The sequence below is a fragment of the Coptis chinensis genome, chromosome 6 (genome assembly GCF_015680905.1).
Source record: "Coptis chinensis isolate HL-2020 chromosome 6, ASM1568090v1, whole genome shotgun sequence".
NCBI lineage: Eukaryota > Viridiplantae > Streptophyta > Magnoliopsida > Ranunculales > Ranunculaceae > Coptis > Coptis chinensis.
Window position 1 is genome coordinate 51,331,364 of NC_141461.1, and position 21,333 is coordinate 51,352,696.

Consider the following 21,333-nt stretch of genomic DNA (forward strand, 5'->3'; position numbering starts at 1 on the left):
TGATCCACCCTCTCAAGAACTACCTAAAGAGCCACCTGATACCTTCATTTTCAGATGTGTGCTAATACCAACCCATGCCACCAATAAGTTTTATGCCAAAACCATGCACTCATTTTTTCCATTCCTTCAATCTAAAACTTATCCATACCCTACATATCTTCCACAACCATCCATTTTCTCACGATCATTCACTTGGACACCTTTTCATTCAAAGAAAAAGAAGAAACTTTATGCTCGATTAGGTTCTAGATCCATCAAAATTCACTCCTATTCTACTAAGTTACGTCGTAGAAAGTCTTGGTGCTTGATTTTGTTTGGTGGTGCATTCCGTGTTAACTATTTATGGAAAGATCCACAATTATTTAGATTATTGATGTATGGTAAACTGCATGCTAATACATATATATCACATTAAGTCTAGGGAATCTGACTTAAAAAGATCCATATAATTTTTTGTAACATACCACCATTTTGAGTATAGGCCAAACAAACATTTTCAAACTTCAAAAGAGTTTTCCAATTTTGTTTTGGGGTGGTGGCGTATTTTGGTATTTCATTTCAAATCTTTTTGCCACCCTTTGCCTGTCATGTTTACTCCAGTAGAATTGGTGTTAGTTAGTACGTAACAGTTTAATTGTGATTCATGTTATCATATCATCCTTATAATATTTCTATTACAGGTACTGCCAATTTTTGCCACATTTCTATGGTAAATTCTTTCCTTATCTCTTTACACTTTGAGGACAAAGCGTTCGATTGTTTGGGTGCCACGTTTCTATGGTAAATTCTTTCCTTATCTCTTTACACTTTGAGGACAAAGTGTTCGGTTGTTTGGGGGTGGGATAGAAATATTTGCAAAAATTAGGCACTTTTAGGATGTAAATTACGAACTTTTCTTTAAAAAAAAATTAAAAATCATAAATATTATTTATATTAGGCACTTAGTGATAATAGTATTGTTCCCTTCTCCATGATGATATTAGTCTAGAAATCTCACGTAGTACTTGAATTAGGATTTAATTTTTGAAACATAAATTAATACATTGGTAATAGTCATTGCATCTTTTCACGAACATCTTGCATGAGCATCTTTGATTATACTTGGCAGTATTTTTCTGAGACCTAGGTTAGAGTACTTAATACATATCCTGTGAGCATCTAGCCTAAAAGCCTTATAAGAGTGAAATATCTGAGTGATGACACAAGGGAGAAGTCAAATTCGAGTAGAGAAATCACACATTCACTTGCTTGATCATCACACCATATCCTAAGCGAGAATTTAGGCCTTCTTTGGATCGATATAGCCAGAAATTCACACCTATTTGAAATTTATTATCCGCTAGTCGCCCCACTGAGCCTTTCATTAGCCTTTTCACAAACCACAAATCCTTGACCCAATAAAACAAAATAAAAAAAAATAGCCTACCTATATGGATAAGTATGAGAAATAGGATGAGTGAAGAAAAGAGAAGAAAAACATAAAAAAAAAAAAAAAAAATAGTTAGTTGCTTCAAAAAAGAAAAAGAAAAGAAGTTTCCATCCAAAGAAAATAAAATAAAATAAAAATAAAGATAAAGATAAAATAAAAATAAAAACTCTAAAAATAGAATAAAATGAGTCAAAAAGCCAAAATAAAAAGGCTAAGGATGGAAACAAAGTGTGGAAGCAAAAGAACAAGGTTTTCTCTAGTTACATAATATGAAGACCTTATTTTATCAGACCTGTCTTTTTGAATATCCATTTCCTTCCTTCTTTAACCAATACATATGCCCCGTATCACCTAATAAAGACATCTAGCTCAATTAGGAATAGGTTGGTGTGATAGTAAGTGGTAGATGTGTTTGATCAACCTCGGCTTCCTTGGATTGTCATTGAGATTGTGAGGAAACATGTGCCCACGGCACACTGGAGTTAGCAAACTTGAGTAGAAAAATCAGAGTGTTATGTGTTTTGACACATTCCTTGTGAGAACCTACTTAGGCACGCTACCCAAAAGTTTCAGAAACGGACCTGCCATTGCATTTCATATCATAGTTCATTGTATAGTTGTTTGTCTTAAGATGATTTGATTATTATTCATATATTAGCTTAGGTTTCGACTTGATTATTCTGTATTCATTGCTAATGAGATATATAGATAATTGAGACATACATAAGGAAACAATAGTTTTATTTCTTAGTCGTTGTAGTATAGATGAAGTTTGTGAGTACCTTCACTTGAAAACTTTCACAAGGATATAACTCGTCCACTAGAAAATTTCTAGTGGTTTAAGGCCTTGTTGCATATAGTCAATGCAATCGCACTCGGCAAAACGAGATTAGTTAGAGCTCCATTTTTGGTCACTTATTCTAATTTCTCATATTTGCTTAAGGACAAGCAAAATGCTGTTTGGGGGTGGTTTGATAAGAGCCCAAAACTGTAGTTTTAACCCCTTAACAATATTATTTTTAGACCAATTATGTGACTAATAAGTAAGAGTTAGTACTGTTATTATGTTCTTATGTATTTCAGGCATTGGAGTCGAATATGTGCAGAAATGCGCTCCTTTTGCGAGATAATAATGCAAAGGTTGGTTGCTAAGAAGTTATATGATTAAAGGACAAGATTCAAGGAGAAAAAGCCTTTTTAAAACCCGGTTAAAGATGAAAAGTCAAAGTCAACGCGGGCAAAAATAGTGCACAAAAGTCAGCAGAACTTCCGATAGCCGTATCTTTCGACTCAGACCTCCGAATTGGGCCTACCTTATGTCAAAACGACCGGCTCGGAATGAGCTTTCTAATGGTCTTAGCCTTGACCTAATCAGATGAGCAAAAGTGGATAAAAAGGCTATTGAAGTCAAATCCAACTGAAAACCCCTATGTGGACTGAAGTAATAAGGTTTTCGGCTCAATTTTCCAGCCCAAAACATGGCTCCTCAGCCCATGCACGAAATTGTGGATCTTGTCTCCTCCATTTAACAAACAAAGACTTAGCTCTTAAGGCTACCTAGTTCTAGATTAGAAAATTAGTTTTAAACTTAGTTTTTACTTAGTTTTAGATCTAGTTAATTAGCATCTAATTAGTTGTTAGAGCAAGATTTGAGTTTTAGAATAAAACTAGATTTTGGACCCGGGCATACGCCCGGGATCTATTAAATATTTTGTATGCTGAAAAGGCTTTACAAAATGTCTCACACAAATTTTCGAATAAGAATATATTTTTATTGAAATTAAACCGAAATACATTAATGACCAACGATTATGGTGCATAAGTACTTGAAAACTAAGGGATCAAATTGAGATAGCCTATTCACTTTCCAAGCATTTATGCACCATAATCGCTTCTCATTAACGTATTTCGGTTTATTTTCAATAAAAATATATTATGTTTCATAAGGAATCAAAATTTCTTTAATTTTAAATAGAATTATCTTAAACTTGATCTAGCTTGTATAATAGTTTTATTTAGATTTATGATGATTTAGCGGCAAATTTTGAAAAGGCTTTACAAAATCAAATCAGAATATATTTTTATTGAAAATAAACCGAAACGTTAATGAGCAAAGCGATTATGGTGCATAAGTACTTGGAAACTAAGGGATCAAATTGAGATAACCTCTTCACTTTGTGGTTTAGAATATTAATTCATAATTTTCAAATGAAATTATCTTAAATTTCGATCTAGCATAATATATTTTTGTATAATAGTTTTATTAGATTTATGGTGATTTACCTCTTCACTTTGTGGGTAAATCATCATCATTTCGCTTGTATACGTTTTACGATTTACTAATCCATTAAACACGATACTATAATGTACAAATCATTAAAACAGATTGATTGTTTCTATATCCTCAAAGAATACACTACTCCCACTTGAAAAGATTTATCACATGAATGTGTCCTACGAATGGGTGCCGTTATATTAAATTATTCTAAAAAATATTAGCAACTATGCATAGCTATGAAATATGAAAATTATATTAATTACTCATTTAAATTTCTTGCACCACTCTCTATAAAAATGAAGCATCAAACCTTGATAAAACTTATCGACTTCTTTTTATTGTTAGGTTTAATATTAGAAGTTTGATTGAAGTTTTGTGAGAATGCCCAATGTGGCGAAGATAATATTGAAGCTACTTGAATAGCAAGACATTCCCAATCACAATAAAAGAATTATAATAAACACTACTTGAAATGCAAAACTATATTTGTTGAAACATTTATTCCCCCTACATATAATACAAATATGTTTTAGGGTTATTAGTTCAATGCATTTGCATCAAGTTTCTGATTTTTCATTAATTATTCTTTGATGTTAGTTTAATGTATTACGTTGCATCAAGTTTCCAATTTCTCATTAATTATTCTTTGAGGTTAGTTCAATATATTTTCATCAAGTTTTCGATTTTTTGTTAATTATTATTTTAGGTTAGTTCAGTGCAATTGCATCCACTTTATGATTTCTCGTTAGTTATTCATTAAAAGGTTAATTCAGTATAGTTGCATCTAGTTTTCGATGTTTCATTAATTAGTGTTTGAGATTAGTTTATTGCATTTGCATCCAGGTTCCAATCTCCCATTAATTAGTCTTTGAGGTTAGTTCAATATATCTGCATCTAGTTTTTGATTTCTCGTTAATTGTTTTTCTAGGTTAGTTTGATAGTTTACAATTTCTATACAGTTTGCATACATGTAAGAGCCTATTTTTATAAACTCACTTTTGTTTTGGGTTCCTAATTACTCGTAATTACTCATGTGAGGAGGCTAAAAAAGTGAACATTTATGATTTGAGATCAGTGCGATGCAGTTACATCTGACTTCCGAGTTCTAGTTAACTATTTTTTGAGGTTATTTCAATGCATTTGCATCCAATTTTGGATTTCCCGTTAGTTAATATCTGATTTTAGTTTAATGCAGTTGCATCAAATTTTTAGATTTCTGTTAATTATTCTTTGAGGTTAGTTCGAGAAGCGACCCAAAGGGGAGAGCGAAGAAGCAACTAGAGCGAAGCGACTACGCTGCTGCTAACTTATTTCGCTACTTTAGCATAGGTGTAGTTCCGTCAGGCTTCCCCTCGCTCTCCTTTCCACGTGATCTTTCTTTCCTTATTGTGTACCTTTTTGGGTCTTCTTGGTCAAGTGACTGGCGTGCTAATGAGGCTTTGGAAGAAGCGCACACTTTCTGACTGGAATTACCATCAGTCAGCAAAACTCCCTCCAACTCAATCAATATCAATAACATGTCGTGACAAAAGAAGCAAGGGATGAGCGCCCAACGCGCGAAAGCTAACGCAGAGGGAGAAAGTTGGGAATATCAATGGCCCGGCCGAGGCTAGTACTAGGCTGCCTTCAACTTGGATATGCAGTTGCATCCAATTTTTGATTTTATGTTAATTGTTATTTGAGGTTATTTCAATGCATTTGCATCAAGTTTCCAATTTCCCGTTAATTATTTTTTTAGGTTAGTTCAATGCAGTTACATCAAATTTATAATTTCCCGTTAATTATTCATTTAGGTTAGTTCAGTACAGTTTCATCTATTTTTTAATGTTTCGTTAATTAGTCTATGAAATTAGTTTATTGCATTTGGATCAAGTTTCTGATTTCTCATTAATAACTCTTTAAGGTTAGTTCAATACATTTGCATCTAGTTTTTTATTATTTATTCTTTTAGCTTAGTTCGATACAATTATATCCGGTTTCTGATTTCTCATTAACTATTCTTTGAGGTTATTTCAATGCATTTGCATTTAGTTTCCGATTTCCCACCAATTATTCTATGTGATTAGTTTAATGCAGTTGCATTCGGTTTTTGATTTTCTATTAATTATTTTTTGAGTTAAGTTCAATGCATTTGCATCCAGTTTTCGGTTTCCCATTAATTATTATTTGAGGTTTCTTTGATGTATTTGCATATCGTTTCCGATTTTCCATTAAATTTTTTTCAAGGATTTGCATCAAATTTCTAATTTCCCGTTAGTTATTCTCTGTCGTTAACTTAATGCAATTTGCATGAAGTTTCTAATTTCCCGTTAATTACTCTTTGAGCTCAGTTATGTATTTGAATCTAGTTTCTGATTTCTTTATAATTATCCAATGTGGTGTATAATACCAACTTCTACTGATCCATCTATAGTGTCCTTGCAAACATGACATAAAAATTAAATTATGCGTAATTTACTATGTGCATGGGATCATCGAAGATTATCCAGTTTCCGATTTCCCGTTAATTATTATTTAAATTATGCATGACTCACTATGTGGAATCTTCAAAGATTATCTATGAACGGGTGTTGTTAAATTAATTATTCTGAAAACTATTTGCAAATAAGCAGAACTATTACATATTAATATTATATTGATCACTCAACCAAATTTCTTATAACGTGAAAACCTCACTCTCCATTAAAAAACAAACTCACCTTTGATAAAACCATTTAACTTCATTTTGTTGTTTAATAATAGAAGTTTGATTGAAGTTTTGTGAGATTGCCTAATAAGGCGAAGTTCATATATATTGAAGCTACTTGAATAGCAAAGAGTTCCCAATCATACGGAAAGAGATAAGATAAATACCATTTTAAATGCAAAACTATACTTATCGAGACATTCCCACAACATATAACCCAAGCACGCTTAACTGCGGAGTTCTGATGGGATCCGGTTAATTAGTGCTAGTATGATCGCACCAGGAACTATTGTGGTTTTATTTGTCTTTGACTTAACTCATGTTCGAACTTACTCCTATTTTTAAATCGAAACAAACCTCGGTTTTTTTTTTTTTTTTTTTTTTTAAAAAAAAAATTGCAAAAAGGGTGCAACACGAGGACTTCCTGGAGGTCACCCATCCTAGTACTACTCTCGCCCAAGCACCCTTAACTGCGGAGTTCTGATGGGATCCGGTGCATTAGTGCTGGTATGATCGCACCGAAAGTATTGCGGTTTTATTTGTATTTGACTTAACTCATGTTCGAAACTTATTTTTCCTATTTTTAAATCGAATTTTTTTTTTTTTTATTTTTTATTTATTTTTATTTTTTTTTTTTTTTTAAAAAAATTGCAAAAAAAGGGTGCAACACGAGGACTTCAAAGGAGGTCACCCATCCTAGTACTACTCTCACCCAAGCACGCTTAACTGCGGAGTTCTGATGGGATCCGGTGCATTAGTGCTGGTATGATCGCACCCGGAAGTATTGCGGTTTTATTTATATTTGACTTAACTTCGTGTTTGAACTAAAACCCTATTTTTTAAACCGAAACAAACGGTTTATTTTTTTTTTTTTGAACCGAATTTTTTTTATTTTTAAAAAAATTCCAACATGACCAATCTACAACTTAAGGTCACCCATCGATACCCGATCCAAACCAATAATGAAAAGTTAGAAAACTCAAAAAATGGAAAAGTCCGGTTTTTTCTTCTTCGGATGTTGACTCCATTAAAATCGGGAAAAAACCAACTCGCCAAAAACAAATAAATATATCTTCTTCTCTTTGAAGTCTAGACTAATTTAAACAATTTTTTTTTAATAGAAGGAATTTTTAAATTGAAAAATTTCGAGATGGTTTCGCAATCAATTTGTAATTCAATTCAAATTGGCTGGTTTCCTTTGGAGAGAAGGTTGATGGAGCAATAATTTTTTTTTGTTCATACATCTTTTTACCGGATACTTAATTTGAATTGTTTTTGGTATATTTGGGCATATGGAAAAATTGAGAAATGGAATGGTCAATGGTGTTCTTATTTTTTTTTTCTATTTATTCATACTAAAAAACTTTTCTAGTTTTTTCACTTTGGGATCTCTACCTATTTTATTAGTTGGGGCTGATAAGGACATCAGGTTAGCACGGTTTATTGCAATATACAATATTTGTTGGGTCCCGTATTAGTTTATTTTTTTACCGATGTAAAAGCGGTTTTATTTTTTACCTTTGGCTTTTCTAAAAGAATATATATTATTCCATTTTTTAAAAAAAAACCTCGGCATTTTTTATTTTTTTTTTTTTTGTTTTTCATATTTTCAAACCGATTCAATCCGATGCTAAATGGAAAACCGATTTTTAACTTCGGTTCAAATCGATGGGATCGGTCGGTTATCTTTGTTATGGTATGGATTTATGCAAAATAAAGCGGTTTTATTTATATTTGACTTAACTCATGTTCGAACTTACTCCAATTTTAAATCGAAACAAACCTCGGCATTTTTTTTTTTTTTTTTTTTTAAAAAAAAAATTGCAAAATAGGGGTGCAACAAGAGGACTTCCCAGGAGGTCACCCATCCTAGTACTACTCTCGCCCAAGCACGCTTAACTGCGGAGTTCTGATGGGATCCGGTGCATTAGTGCTGGTATGATCGCACCCGAAAATAAAGCGGTTTTATTTATATTTGGCTTAACTCATGTTCGAACTTACTCCTATTTTTAAATCGAAACAAACCTCGGCATTTTTTATTTTTTAAATATTTTTTTAAAAAAATTGCAAAATAGGGGTGCAACACGAGGACTTCCCAGGAGGTCACCCATCCTAGTACTACTCTCGCCCAAGCACTTTTAAGCTGCGTAGAGTTACGATGGGATCCGGTGCATTAGTCTTTGGTATGATCGCACCCAGAAAATAAAAGCGGTTTTATTTTATTTGGCTTAACTTTGAACTTACTCCTATTTTTAATGAAACAAACTTACTCCTATTTTAAATCGAAACAAATCTCGGCATTTTTATTTTTTTTTTTTAAAAAATTGCAAAATAGGGGTGCAACACGAGGACTTCCAGGAGGTCACCCATCCTAGTACTACTCTCGCCCAAGCACGCTTAACTGCGGAGTTCTGATGGGATCCGGTGCATTAGTGCTGGTATGATCGCACCCGAAAATATAGCGGTTTTATTTATATTTGGCTTAACTCATGTTCGAACTTACTCCTATTTTTAAATCGAAACAAACCTCGGCATTTTTTTTTTTTTTTTTTTTTAAAAAAAAATTGCAAAATAGGGGTGCAACACGAGGACTTCGAGGAGGTCACCCATCCCTATACTACTACTCTCAAGCGAAAGCGCAAGCTGCGGAGTTCGATGGGATCCGGTGCATTAGTCTTTGGTATGATCGCTTTCCGAAAATAAAGCGGTTTTATTTATATTTGGCTTAACTCATGTTGAACTTATTTCTATTTTTAAATCGAAACAAACCCGGCATTTTTTTTTTATTTTTTTTTTTTTAAAAAAAAAAATTGCAAAATAGGGGTGCAACACGAGGACTTCGGGGAGGTCACCCCATCCTAGTACTACTCGCCCGAAAAGCTCTAAGCTGCGGAGTTCGATGGGATCCGGTGCATTAGTCTTTGGTATGATCGCACCGAAAATATAAGCGGTTTTATTTATATTTGGCTTAACTTCGTGTTCGAACTTACTCCTATTTTTTAAATCGAAACAAACGGCATTTTTTTTTTTTTTTTTTTTAAAAAAAAAAAAAAAAAAAAAAAGGGTGCAACACGAGGACTTCGGGGAGGTCACCCATCCAAGTACTACTCTCGCCAAAACGCTTAAGCTGCGGAGTACGATGGGATCCGGTGCATTAGTCTTTGGTATGATCGCACCCGAAAATAAAGCGGTTTTATTTATATTTGGCTTAACTCATGTTCGAACTTACTTCAATTTTTAAATCGAAACAAACCTCGGCATTTTTTTATTTTTTTTTTTTTTTTTTTAAAAAAAATTGCAAAATAGGGGTGCAACACGAGGACTTCCAGGAGGTCACCCATCCTAGTACTACTCTCGCCCAAGCACGCTTAACTGCGGAGTTCTGATGGGATCCGGTGCATTAGTCTTTGGTATGATCGCTTTTAGAAAATAAAGCGGTTTTATTTATATTTGGCTTAACTCATGTTCGAACTTACTCCTATTTTTAAATCGAAACAAACCATTTTTTTTTTTATTTTTTATTTTTTTTTTTTAAAAAAAAAAATTGCAAAATAGGGGTGCAACACGAGGACTTCCCAGGAGGTCACCCATCCTAGTACTACTCTCGCCAAAGCACGCTTAACTGCGGAGTTCTGATGGGATCCGGTGCATTAGTGCTGGTATGATCGCACCCGAAAATAAAGCGGTTTTATTTATATTTGGCTTAACTCATGTTCGAACTTACTCCTATTTTTAAATCGAAACAAACCACGGCATTTTTTTTTTTTTTTTTTTATTTTTTTTTTTTTTTGTTTTGCAAAAAAAAATTGCAAAAAACGAGGACTTCGGGGAGGTCACCCATCCTAGTACTACTCTCGCCTAAAAGCACGCGCTTAAGCTGCGGAGTTTGATGGGATCCGGTGCATTAGTCTTTGGTATGATCGCGCGCAGTAAAATAAAGCGGTTTTATTTATATTTGGCTTAACTCATGTTCGAACTTACTCCTATTTTTAAATCGAAACAAACCTCGGCATTTTTTTTTTTTTTTTTTTTTAAAAAAAAAAATTGCAAAATAGGGGTGCAACACGAGGACTTCCCAGGAGGTCACCCATCCTAGTACTACTCTCGCCCAAGCACGCTTAACTGCGGAGTTCTGATGGGATCCGGTGCATTAATGCTGGTATGATCGCACCCGAAAATAAAGCGGTTTTATTTATATTTGGCTTAACTCATTTTCGAACTTACTCCTATTTTTAAATCGAAACAAACCGGCGGCATTTTTTATTTTTTTTATTTTTTTTTTTTTTTTTTTTTTAAAAAATTGCAAAATAGGGTGCAACACGAGGACTTTCGGAGGTCACCCATCCTATTACTACTCTCGCCCAAAGCACGCTTAAGCTGCGGAGTTCGATGGGATCCGGTGCATTAGTCTTTGGTATGATCGCTTTTTAGAAAATAAAAGCGGTTTTATTTATATTTGGCTTAACTCATGTTCGAACTTACTCCTATTTTTAAATCGAAACAAACCTCGGCATTTTTTTTTTTTTTTTTTTTTTTAAAAATTTTTTTTGCAAAAAAAATTGCAAAAAGGGGTGCAACAGGACTTCAGGGAGGTCACCCATCCTAGTACTACTCCGCCCCAAGCACGCTTAAGCTGCGGAGTTACGATGGGATCGGTGCATTAGTCTTTGGTATGATCGACCCGAAATATAGCGGTTTTATTTATATTTGGCTTAACTCATGTTCGAACTTACTTCAATTTTTAAATCGAAACAAACCTAGGCATTTTTTTATTTTTTTTAAAAAAAAAAAAAATTGCAAAATAGGGGGGTGCAAACGAGGACTTCGGGGAGGTCACCCATCCTAGTACTACTCTCATGAAAGCACGCTTAAGCTGCGGAGTTCGATGGGATCCGGTGCATTAGTCTTTGGTATGATCGCACCGAAAATAAAGCGGTTTTATTTATATTTGGCTTAACTCGTGTTCGAACTTACTCCTATTTTTAAATCGAAACAAACGGCATTTTTTCGGCATTTTTTTTTTTTTAAAAAAAAAATTGCAAAATAGGGTGCAACAACGAGGACTTCAGGGAGGTCACCCATCCTAGTACTACTCTCTCTCGCCCAAGCGCGCTTTAGCTGCGGAGTTACGATGGGATCCGGTGCATTAGTCTTTGGTATGATCGCCGAAAATAAAAGCGGTTTTATTTATATTTGCTTAACTCATGTTCGAACTTACTCCAATTTTTAAATCGAAACAAACCTCGGCATTTTTTATTTTTTTATTTTTTTTTTTTTTTTTTTTAAAAAAAAAATTGCAAAAAATAGGGGTGCAACCACGAGGACTTCGGGGAGGTCACCCATCCTAGTACTACTCTCGCAAAAGCGCGGCTTTAGCTGCGGAGTTCGATGGGATCCGGTGCATTAGTCTTTGGTATGATCGCGAAAAATAAAAGCGGTTTTATTTATATTTGGCTTAACTCATGTTCGAACTTACTCCTATTTTTAAATCGAAACAAACCTCGGCATTTTTTTTTTTTTTTTTTTTTTTTTTTTTTTTTTTTTTTTTTTAAAAAAAATTGCAAAATAGGGGTGCAACAAACGAGGACTTCAAGGAGGTCACCCATCCTAATACTACTCTCTATCCTAAAAATACAAGCTGCGGAGTTACGATGGGATCCGGTGCATTAGTCTTTGGTATGATCGCGCCGAAAATAAAAGCGGTTTTATTTATATTTGGCTTAACTTCGTGTTCGAACTTCCTATTTTTAAATCGAAACAAACCTCGGTTTTTTTTTTTTTTTATTTTTTTTTTTTTTTTGCAAAAAAAAAAATTGCAAAATAAGGGGTGCAAAACGAGGACTTCAAAGGACTTCCATTCCTAAAGTACTACCCGCGGAGAAGCTCAAGTTAATGGGACGCATTATCTTCCCTGGGATCAACCGTGGCCAATACATCTGCGGGTTTGATGGGATCCGATTGCATTGGGATCTTTGTCTTTGATAATTATGATCGGGGAGAAAATAAAAGCGGTTTATTTATATTTGGCTTAACTCATGTTCGAACTTACTTATTTTTTAAATCGAAACAAAACAAATTTTTTTTTATTTTTTTTTTTTTTTTAAAAAAAAATTGCAAAATGGGGGGGTGCAACACGAGGACTTTTCGGAGTCACCCACCCGAAGAATACTACTCTACTCCCGGTGAAACGCTTAAGCTTAAGCTGCGGAGTTACGATGGGATCCGGTGCATTAGTCTTTGGTATGATGCACGCAAAAATAAAGCGGTTTTATTTATATTTTAACTTCGTGTTGAACTTACTCCTATTTTTAAATCGAAACAAACCTCGTTTTTTTTATTTTTTTTTTTTTTTTTTTAAAAAAAAATTTTTTTTTTTTTTTTTAGGAGGTCACCCAAAAAAATGGGATCCGGTGGGTATGAAAAATAGCGGTTTTTTTTTTATGGAGGAAAGCAAAATATTTTATCATTTATCATTTCGTAACAAAACTAAAAGCGGTTTTTTTTAAATCGAAAAAATTTATTTTTTTTTTTTTTTTTTTTTTTTTTTTTTTTTTAAAATTAAAAAAAAAAAAAAATAGGACTTAAATTAAGGACTTAAGGTACCTAACCCATTTTATTTTTACTTTCAAAGATGCATTCGCAAACTCTGCGGGGGACCGATGGGATCCATTGCATTAGTCTTTGGTATGATTTTTTTAAAAATAAAGCGGTTTTATTTATATTTTAAAAAAAAATTCAAATTCGAACTTAGACCTATTTTTAAATTAAATCAAAAACTTCGTAATTTTTTTTATTTTTTTTTTTGGATTTTTTTTTTTAAAAAAAAAATTGCATTTTTTAAAATTTTTCTTTGCAAAACGAGGGACTGACAAACTTTTTGAATCGGTTTTATTTAACCTACTACAACTTGACCCCAAGCTTTTTCAAACAAATGGAAAGTTCGATGGGATCCGGTGCATTAGTTTTTTTGATCGATGATGGCCAAAAATAAAAGCGGTTTTATTTATATTTTTAAATTTGAACTTACTCCCTATTTTTAAATCGAAACAAACCTCGGCATTTTTTTTTTTTTTTTTTAAAAAAATTGCAAAAAAATTGCAACATATATCGAGGACTTAGGAGTCACCCATCCTAATCTACTTACCAATTTAAAAACTTATTTAAGCTGCGGACGATGGGGGATTTGCATTTTTAATTTTTGGTATGATCGCTTTGAAAAAAAAGCGGTTTTATTTATATTTGGCTTAACTCATGTTCGAACTTACTCCTATTTTTTAAATCGAAACAAACCTCGCGGCATTTTTTTTTTTTTTTTTTTTTTTAAAAAAAAATTGCAAAATAAATTTGCAAAAGGGAGGAAACCAGGGTTAACATGGTTCCGAGGACTCATGTTAAAAGCATTTTGAAAATATACAAGTAGCATGAAAGGATTCGCATTTTTGCGTTTTAAACTATCCGGTTCGGATGCAAAATTTTATTTCCACCAAAAACAAACCTCATGCATTTGAACTTTTTTTTTTTTTTTTTTTTTACGGCATTTTTTTTTTTTTAAAAAAAATTGCGGTTTTTTTAAGGGGAAACAAACCACGGCATTTTTTATTTTTTTAATTTTTTTTCCATTTTTTTTTTTTTTTATTTTTGGAAAAAATTGCAAAATAATTCAACCACGAGGACTTTCGGGTCATGGGATTCTAGATACTACTTCTTTTTATAACCAAAGATTAAGCTGCGGAGTACGATGGGATCGGTGCATTATCTAGAAAATCGCGCACCCGAAAATATAAGCGGTTTTATTTATATTTGGAATTAACTTCGTGTTCGAACTTACTCTATTTTTTAAATCGAAACAAATTCGGCATTTTTTTTTTTTTTTTTTTTTTTTTGCAAATTAGGGGTGCAACAACGAGGACTTCAGGAGGTCACCAACGGGTCCTAGTACTCTAATGCACATAAGCTTAGCTGCGGAGTTGATTTTTTTTTGCATTAGTTGATGTATGATTTTTGCTTTTAATCTTTTTTTTAAAATTTAATTTTATTTTTTTAACTTTCGCAAATCTATTTTTATTTTAAATTTGGGACAAATCTTTATTTTTTATTTTTTTAGGAATTTTTTATTTTTTAAAAAACAAACCGCGGCATTTTTTTTTTTTTTCATTCCATTTCAAAACTTCTTGGAGACTTGATTTTTTACATTTTTTTTTTTTTTTTTTTTTTTTTACCGAAAATTAAGCTTTGTTGGATTTCGATGGGAAAATTTTGCATTAGTCTTTATTTTTATTTTTATTTTTAGGAAAAAAAAAGCGGTTTTATTTATATTTGGATTAACCAAAATTCGAACTTACTTTTTTTTGCATCGAAAAAACCTCGGCATTTTTTTTTTTTTTTTTTTTTTTTTATTTTTTTTTTTTTTTTTTTAAAAAAAACTTTGCAAAATGCCCTATCAAGTCGAGGACTTTAGGAGGTCAAACCCAAGAGTTATTTTATTATTTTTATTTTTTTTTTATTTTTTTTGTTTTTTAAAGATGGGATTTTTTGCATTTAAATCTTTGGTTATGTATCAAACAAAGAAAATAATTTTTTTTTTATTTATTAAAAAAAAAATTTTTATTAACTTTTTTTTTGATGGCATTTATCTTTATTTTAAATTTGAATGCAAAAACAAATGCCACATTTTTTATTTTTTTTTTTTTTAAAAAATTTTAGTGAAAAAAAAGTTGCGATTTCACGAGGACTTCAGGGAGGTCATTTTATTTTTTTTACGATTTTTATTTTTTAAAATCCATTTGTTGTTAATCGATGCGGAAAAATGGGATGGGATCCGTAAATCCATTCTTGTTTATATGATCATTTTGAAAATAAAGCGTTTTTATTTTATATTTGAAAATTAATTCATGTTGAACTTACTCTATTTTTAAAATCAAAACTTTTATCCGGCATTTTTTTTTTTTATTTTTTTTTAAAAAAATTGCAAAATAAAATGCAAAATCGGACTTTTATTTTCACCCGAAAACGAAAATTTTACTTTTTAAAAAGCTTCGGGCAAATGGGATCATCATACAACTTTTTTTTTGGGATCCGGTCGGTTTTTTTAACAATTTTTCCCAAATATCATACCACAAAATTAAGCGGTTTGGGAAGGTTTTTTTTAATATTTTTAATAATTTATTTTTTTTTTTTATTTTTGGAAACAATCGAAAATATTTTTTTTTTTTTTTTTTTTTTTTTTTTTTTTTTTTTTTTTTTTTTTTTTGGGTTAAAATGGGATCCGGTGCATTTCTTTAGGACTTCAGGAGGTCACCGGTTTTATTTATATTTTTCTTGGGTCAAATTTTACTAAGCTCTATTTTGAAAATGGGATCCGGCATTTTTAGTTTTTATTATATGAAAAAACCGCAAAAAATGGCGGTTTTATTTATTTTGGCTTAACTCATCCTAGAGAACTTCTCCTTTTTAAAATCGGAAACATGGGATCCGGGCATTTTTTTTTTTTTTTTTTTTTTTTTTTTTTTTTTATTTTTTTTGGGGATTTTTTAAAACTTTTTTTTTGGAGGTGGTGGTAACAAACCAATTTTTATTTTTTTTTTTTTTTTAACCGGCTTTTTTTATTTTTGCAAGGGGAAATTGCAAAATAGGGGTGCAACGACGGGACTTCGGAGGGGATGGGATCGAAGAGCTTGCTGCGGGTTGATGGGATCTTGCATTGGTATGATCGTTGAAGAAAAATAAAGCGGTTTTATTTATATTATTTGGCTTAACTTCGTGTTGAACTTACTCCTATTTTTTAAATCGAAACAAACCGGCATTTTTTTTTTTATTTTTTTTTTTTTTTTTTTTTAAAAAAAATTGCAAAATAGGGGTGCAACACGAGGACTTCGGGGAGGTCACCCATCCTAGTACTACTCCGCTGAAGCGGCTTAAGCTGCGGAGTTCGATGGGATCCGGTGCATTAGTCTTTGGTATGATCGCACCAGAAAATATAAGCGGTTTTATTTATATTTGCTTAACTTCATGTTCGAACTTACTCCTATTTTTAAATCGAAACAAACGGCATTTCGGCATTTTTTTTTTTTTTTTTAAAAAAAAAAATTGCAAAAAAGGGGGTGCAACACGAGGACTTCCCAGGAGGTCACCCATCCTAGTACTACTCTCGCCCAAGCACGCTTAACTGCGGAGTTCTGATGGGATCCGGCATTAGTGCTGGTATGATCGCACCAGAAAATAAAGCGGTTTTATTTATATTTGGCTTAACTCATGTTCGAACTTACTCCTATTTTTAAATCGAAACAAACCTCGGCATTTTTTTTTTTTTTTTTTTTTTTTAAAAAAATTGCAAAATAGGGGTGCAACACGAGGACTTCCCAGGAGGTCACCCATCCTAGTACTACTCTCGCCCAAGCACGCTTAACTGCGGAGTTCTGATGGGATCCGGTGCATTAGTGCTGGTATGATCGCACCCGAAAATATAGCGGTTTTATTTATATTTGGCTTAACTCATGTTCGAACTTACTCCTATTTTTAAATCGAAACAAACCTCATTTTTATTTTTTTATTTTTTTTTTTTTTAAAAAAAAAAAAAATTGCAAAAATAGGGTGCAACCACGAGGACTTCAGGGGAGGTCACCCATCCTAGTACTACTCTCGCCAAGCACGCTTTAAGCTGCGGAGTTTCGATGGGGATCGGTGCATTAGTTTTGGTATGATGATCGCACCGAAAATAAAAGCGGTTTTATTTATATTTGGCTTAACTCATGTTCGAACTTACTCCTATTTTTAAATCGAAACAAACCTCGGCATTTTTTATTTATTTTTTTTTTTTTTTAAAAAAAAATTGCAAAAAATAGGGTGCAACACGAGGACTTCGAGGAGGTCACCCATCCTAAAGTACTACTCGCGCATGAAGCCGCGGCTTTTAAGCTGCGGAGTTGATGGGATCCGGTGCATTAGTCTTTGGTATGATCGCACCCGAAAATAAAAGCGGTTTTATTTATATTTGGCTTAACTCATGTTCGAACTTACTCCTATTTTTTAAATCGAAACAAACCTATTTTTTTTTTTTTTTTTTTTTTTTTTTTTTTTTAAAAAAAAATTGCAAAAAATAGGGGGTGCAACACGAGGACTTCAGGGGAGGTCACCCATCCTAGTACTACTCGCGCAAAGCAGCTTAAGCTGCGGAGTTACGATGGGATCCATTGCATTAGTCTTTGGTATGATCGCCGAAAATAAAAGCGTTTTTTATTTATATTTGGCTTAACTTCGTATTCGAACTTACTCCTATTTTTAAATCGAAACAAACCTCGGCATTTTTTTTTTTTTTTTTTAAAAAAAAATTGCAAAAAATAGGGTGCAACACGAGGACTTCCAGGAGGTCACCCATCCTAGTACTACTCGCCATGAAACCGCGGCTTAAGCTGCGGAGTTACGATGGGATCCGGTGCATTAGTCTTTGGTATGATCGCACCCGAAAATAAAGCGGTTTTATTTATATTTGGCTTAACTCATGTTCGAACTTACTCCTATTTTTAAATCGAAACAAACCTCGGCATTTTTTATTTTTTTTTTTTTTTAAAAAAAAAAATTGCAAAATAGGGGTGCAACACGAGGACTTCCCAGGAGGTCACCCATCCTAGTACTACTCTCGCCAAAGCACGCAGCTTAAAGCTGGAGTTCGATGGGATCCGGTGCATTAGTCTTTGGTATGATCGCACCGAAAATAAAGCGGTTTTATTTATATTTGGCTTAACTCGTGTTCGAACTTACTCCTATTTTTAAATCGAAACAAACCTCGGCATTTTTTTTATTTTTTTTTTTTTTTTTTTTTTAAAAAAAAATTGCAAAATAGGGGTGCAACACGAGGACTTCCAGGAGGTCACCCATCCTAGTACTACTCTCGCAAAAAACCGCAGCTTAAGCTGCGGAGTTCGATGGGATCCGGTGCATTAGTCTTTGGTATGATCGCTTTTACCCGAAAATAAAAGCGGTTTTATTTATATTTGGCTTAACTCATGTTCGAACTTACTCCTATTTTTAAATCGAAAACAACAAACCTTTTTTTTTTTTTTTTTTTTTTTTTTTTAAAAAAATTGCAAAATAGGGTGCAACCACGAGGACTTCGGAGGTCACCCATCCCTAGTACTACTCGCCCAAAGCCGCGGCTTAAGCTGCGGAGTTACGATGGGATCCGGTGCATTAGTCTTTGGTATGATCGCACCGAAAATAAAGCGGTTTTATTTATATTTGGCTTAACTTCGTTCGAACTTACTCCTATTTTTAAATCGAAACAAACTCGGCATTTTTATTTTTTTATTTTTTTTTTTTTTTTTTTAAAAAAATTGCAAAAAGGGGTGCAACACGAGGACTTCAGGAGGTCACCCATCCTAGTACTACTACTCAAAACGCTTTTAGCTTAAGCTGGAGTTCGATGGGATCCGGTGCATTAGTCTTTGGTATGATCGCGCCCGAAAATAAAGCGGTTTTATTTTATATTTGGCTTAACTCATGTTTGAACTTTACTCCTTTTAAATCGAAACAAACAAACCTTTTTTTTTTTTTTTTTTTTTTTTTTTAAAAAATTGCAAAATAAGGGGGTGCAACACGAGGACTTCGGGAGGTCACCCATCCTAGTACTACTCTCGCTCGCAAAACCAGCTTAAGCTGCGGAGTTACGATGGGATCCGGCATTGCATTAGTCTTTGGTATGATCGCCGAAAAAAAAAGCGGTTTTATTTATATTTGGCTTAACTTCGTGTTCGAACTTACTTTATTTTTAAATCGAAACAAACCTCGGCATTTTTATTTTTTTTTTTTTAAAAAAAAATTGCAAAAAAGGGGTGCAACACGAGGACTTTCGGGGAGGTCATCCCATCCTAGTACTCTCGCCCAAACACGCGCTTAGCTGGCGGTTCGATGGGATCCGGTGCATTAGTCTTTGGTATGATCGCGAAAAAAATAAAAGCGGTTTTATTTATATTTGGCTTTACTTCATGTTCGAACTTACTCCTATTTTTAAATCGAAACAAACCTCGGCATTTTTTATTTTTTTTTTTTTTTTTTTAAAAAAAATTAAAAAATTGCAAAATAGGGGGTGCAACACGAGGACTTCGAGGGAGTCACCCATCCTAGTACTACTCTCTCAAAAGCGCAGCTTAAGCTGCGGAGTTTGATGGGATCCGGTGCATTAGTCTTTGGTATGATCGCACCCGAAAATAAAAGCGGTTTTATTTATATTTGGCTTAACTTCGTGTTTGAACTTACTCCTATTTTTAAATCGAAACAAACCTCGGCATTTTTTTTTTTTTTTTTTTTAAAAAAAAATTGCAAAATAGGGGTGCAACACGAGGACTTCCAGGAGGTCACCCATCCTAGTACTACTCGCTGAAAAAGCGCTTAAGCTGCGGAGTTACGATGGGATCCGGTGCATTAGTCTTTTGGTATGATCGCTAAAAAATAAAAGCGGTTTTATTTATATTTGGCTTAACTCATGTTCGAACTTACTCCTATTTTTAAATCGAAACAAACAAACTCGGCATTTTTTATTTTTTTATTTTTTTTTAAAAAAAATTGCAAAAATAGGGGTGCAACACGAGGACTTCGAGGAGGTCACCCATCCTAGTACTACTCTTGCCCAAGCACGCTTAACTGCGGAGTTCTGATGGGATCCGGTGCATTAGTCTTTGGTATGATCGCGAAGAAAAAAGCGGTTTTATTTTTATATTTGGCTTAACTCGTGTTCGAACTTACTCCTATTTTTAAATCGAAACAAACCTTTTTTTTTTTTTTTTTTATTTTTTTTTTTTTAAAAAAAAAAAAAAAAAAAAAAAAAAAGAGGGTGCAACACGAGGACTTCAGGGAGGTCACCCATCCTAGTACTACTCTCGCCCAAGCGCGCTTAGCGGAGTTCGATGGGATCCGGTGCATTAGTCTTTGGTATGATCACAACCGAAAAATAAAGCGGTTTTATTTATATTTGGCTTAACTCATGTTGAACTTACTCCTATTTTTAAATCGAAACAAACCTCGGCATTTTTTTTTTTTTTAAAATTTTTTAAAAAATTGCAAAATAGGGTGCAACACGAGGACTTCGAGGAGGTCACCCATCCATACTACTTACTACGAAAAGCGCTTAAGCTGCGGAGTTTTGATGGGATCCGGTGCATTAGTCTTTGGTATGATCGCTTTTTAAAAAAATAAAGCGGTTTTATTTATATTTGGCTTAACTTCATGTTCGAACTTACTTTATTTTTTAAATCGAAACAAACCTCGGCATTTTTTTTTTTTTTTTTTTTTTTTTTTTTTAAAAAATTGCAAAATAGGGGTGCAACACGAGGACTTCGAGGAGGAGGTCACCCATCCTAGTATTACTACTCGCAAGCACGCTTAAGCTTAAGCTGCGGAGTTACGATGGGATCCGGTGCATTAGTCTTTATGATCGCACCGAAAAAAAAGCGGTTTTATTTATATTTGGCTTAACTTCATGTTCGAACTTACTCCTATTTTTTAAATCGAAACAAACCTCGGCATTTTTTTTTTTTTTTATTTTTTTTTTTTTTTAAAAAAAAAAAAAAAATTGCAAAATAGGGGTGACACGAGGACTTCGAGGAGGTCACCCATCCTAATACTACTCTCGCCCATGAAACCGCGCTTAAGCTGCGGAGTTTGATGGGATCCGGTGCATTAGTCTTTGGTATGATCGCACCGAAATAAAAGCGGTTTTATTTTATTTTGGCTTAACTTCGTATTTGAACTTACTCCTATTTTTAAATCGAAACAAACCTCGGCGGCATTTTTTTATTTTTTTTTTTTTTTTTTAAAAAAAAAAATTGCAAAAATAGGGGTGCAACCACGAGGACTTCGGAGGTCACCACCCATCCTAGTACTCTCTAAAAAAAGCGCGCTTAAGCTGCGGAGTTGATGGGATCCGTGCATTATTAGTTTGGTATGATC

General features: G+C 33.3%; 8 non-coding genes and 1 pseudogene across 8 annotated transcripts; all 9 read right to left on the reverse strand.

The window, feature by feature from the left end:
• Positions 1-6,796: 6,796 nt before the first annotated feature.
• Positions 6,797-6,914, reverse strand: LOC147493453 (5S ribosomal RNA). Its single transcript, XR_015200531.1, has one exon. It is a non-coding gene; the product is annotated as a 5S ribosomal RNA (ribosomal RNA).
• Positions 6,915-7,051: 137 nt separating this feature from the next.
• LOC147493454 (5S ribosomal RNA) lies at positions 7,052-7,170 on the reverse strand. The gene has a single exon (XR_015200528.1). It is a non-coding gene; the product is annotated as a 5S ribosomal RNA (ribosomal RNA).
• A 1,054-nt stretch (positions 7,171-8,224) lies between these two features.
• On the reverse strand, positions 8,225-8,343 carry LOC147493455 (5S ribosomal RNA). Its single transcript, XR_015200516.1, has one exon. It is a non-coding gene; the product is annotated as a 5S ribosomal RNA (ribosomal RNA).
• Positions 8,344-8,727: 384 nt separating this feature from the next.
• On the reverse strand, positions 8,728-8,845 carry LOC147493456 (5S ribosomal RNA). The gene has a single exon (XR_015200484.1). It is a non-coding gene; the product is annotated as a 5S ribosomal RNA (ribosomal RNA).
• An 853-nt stretch (positions 8,846-9,698) lies between these two features.
• Positions 9,699-9,817, reverse strand: LOC147493457 (5S ribosomal RNA; annotated as a pseudogene).
• A 130-nt stretch (positions 9,818-9,947) lies between these two features.
• LOC147493458 (5S ribosomal RNA) lies at positions 9,948-10,066 on the reverse strand. The gene has a single exon (XR_015200520.1). It is a non-coding gene; the product is annotated as a 5S ribosomal RNA (ribosomal RNA).
• A 381-nt stretch (positions 10,067-10,447) lies between these two features.
• Positions 10,448-10,566, reverse strand: LOC147493459 (5S ribosomal RNA). The gene has a single exon (XR_015200615.1). It is a non-coding gene; the product is annotated as a 5S ribosomal RNA (ribosomal RNA).
• A 5,924-nt stretch (positions 10,567-16,490) lies between these two features.
• On the reverse strand, positions 16,491-16,607 carry LOC147493460 (5S ribosomal RNA). Its single transcript, XR_015200539.1, has one exon. It is a non-coding gene; the product is annotated as a 5S ribosomal RNA (ribosomal RNA).
• Positions 16,608-16,730: 123 nt separating this feature from the next.
• On the reverse strand, positions 16,731-16,849 carry LOC147493461 (5S ribosomal RNA). Its single transcript, XR_015200565.1, has one exon. It is a non-coding gene; the product is annotated as a 5S ribosomal RNA (ribosomal RNA).
• Between the last annotated feature and the right edge of the window lie 4,484 nt (positions 16,850-21,333).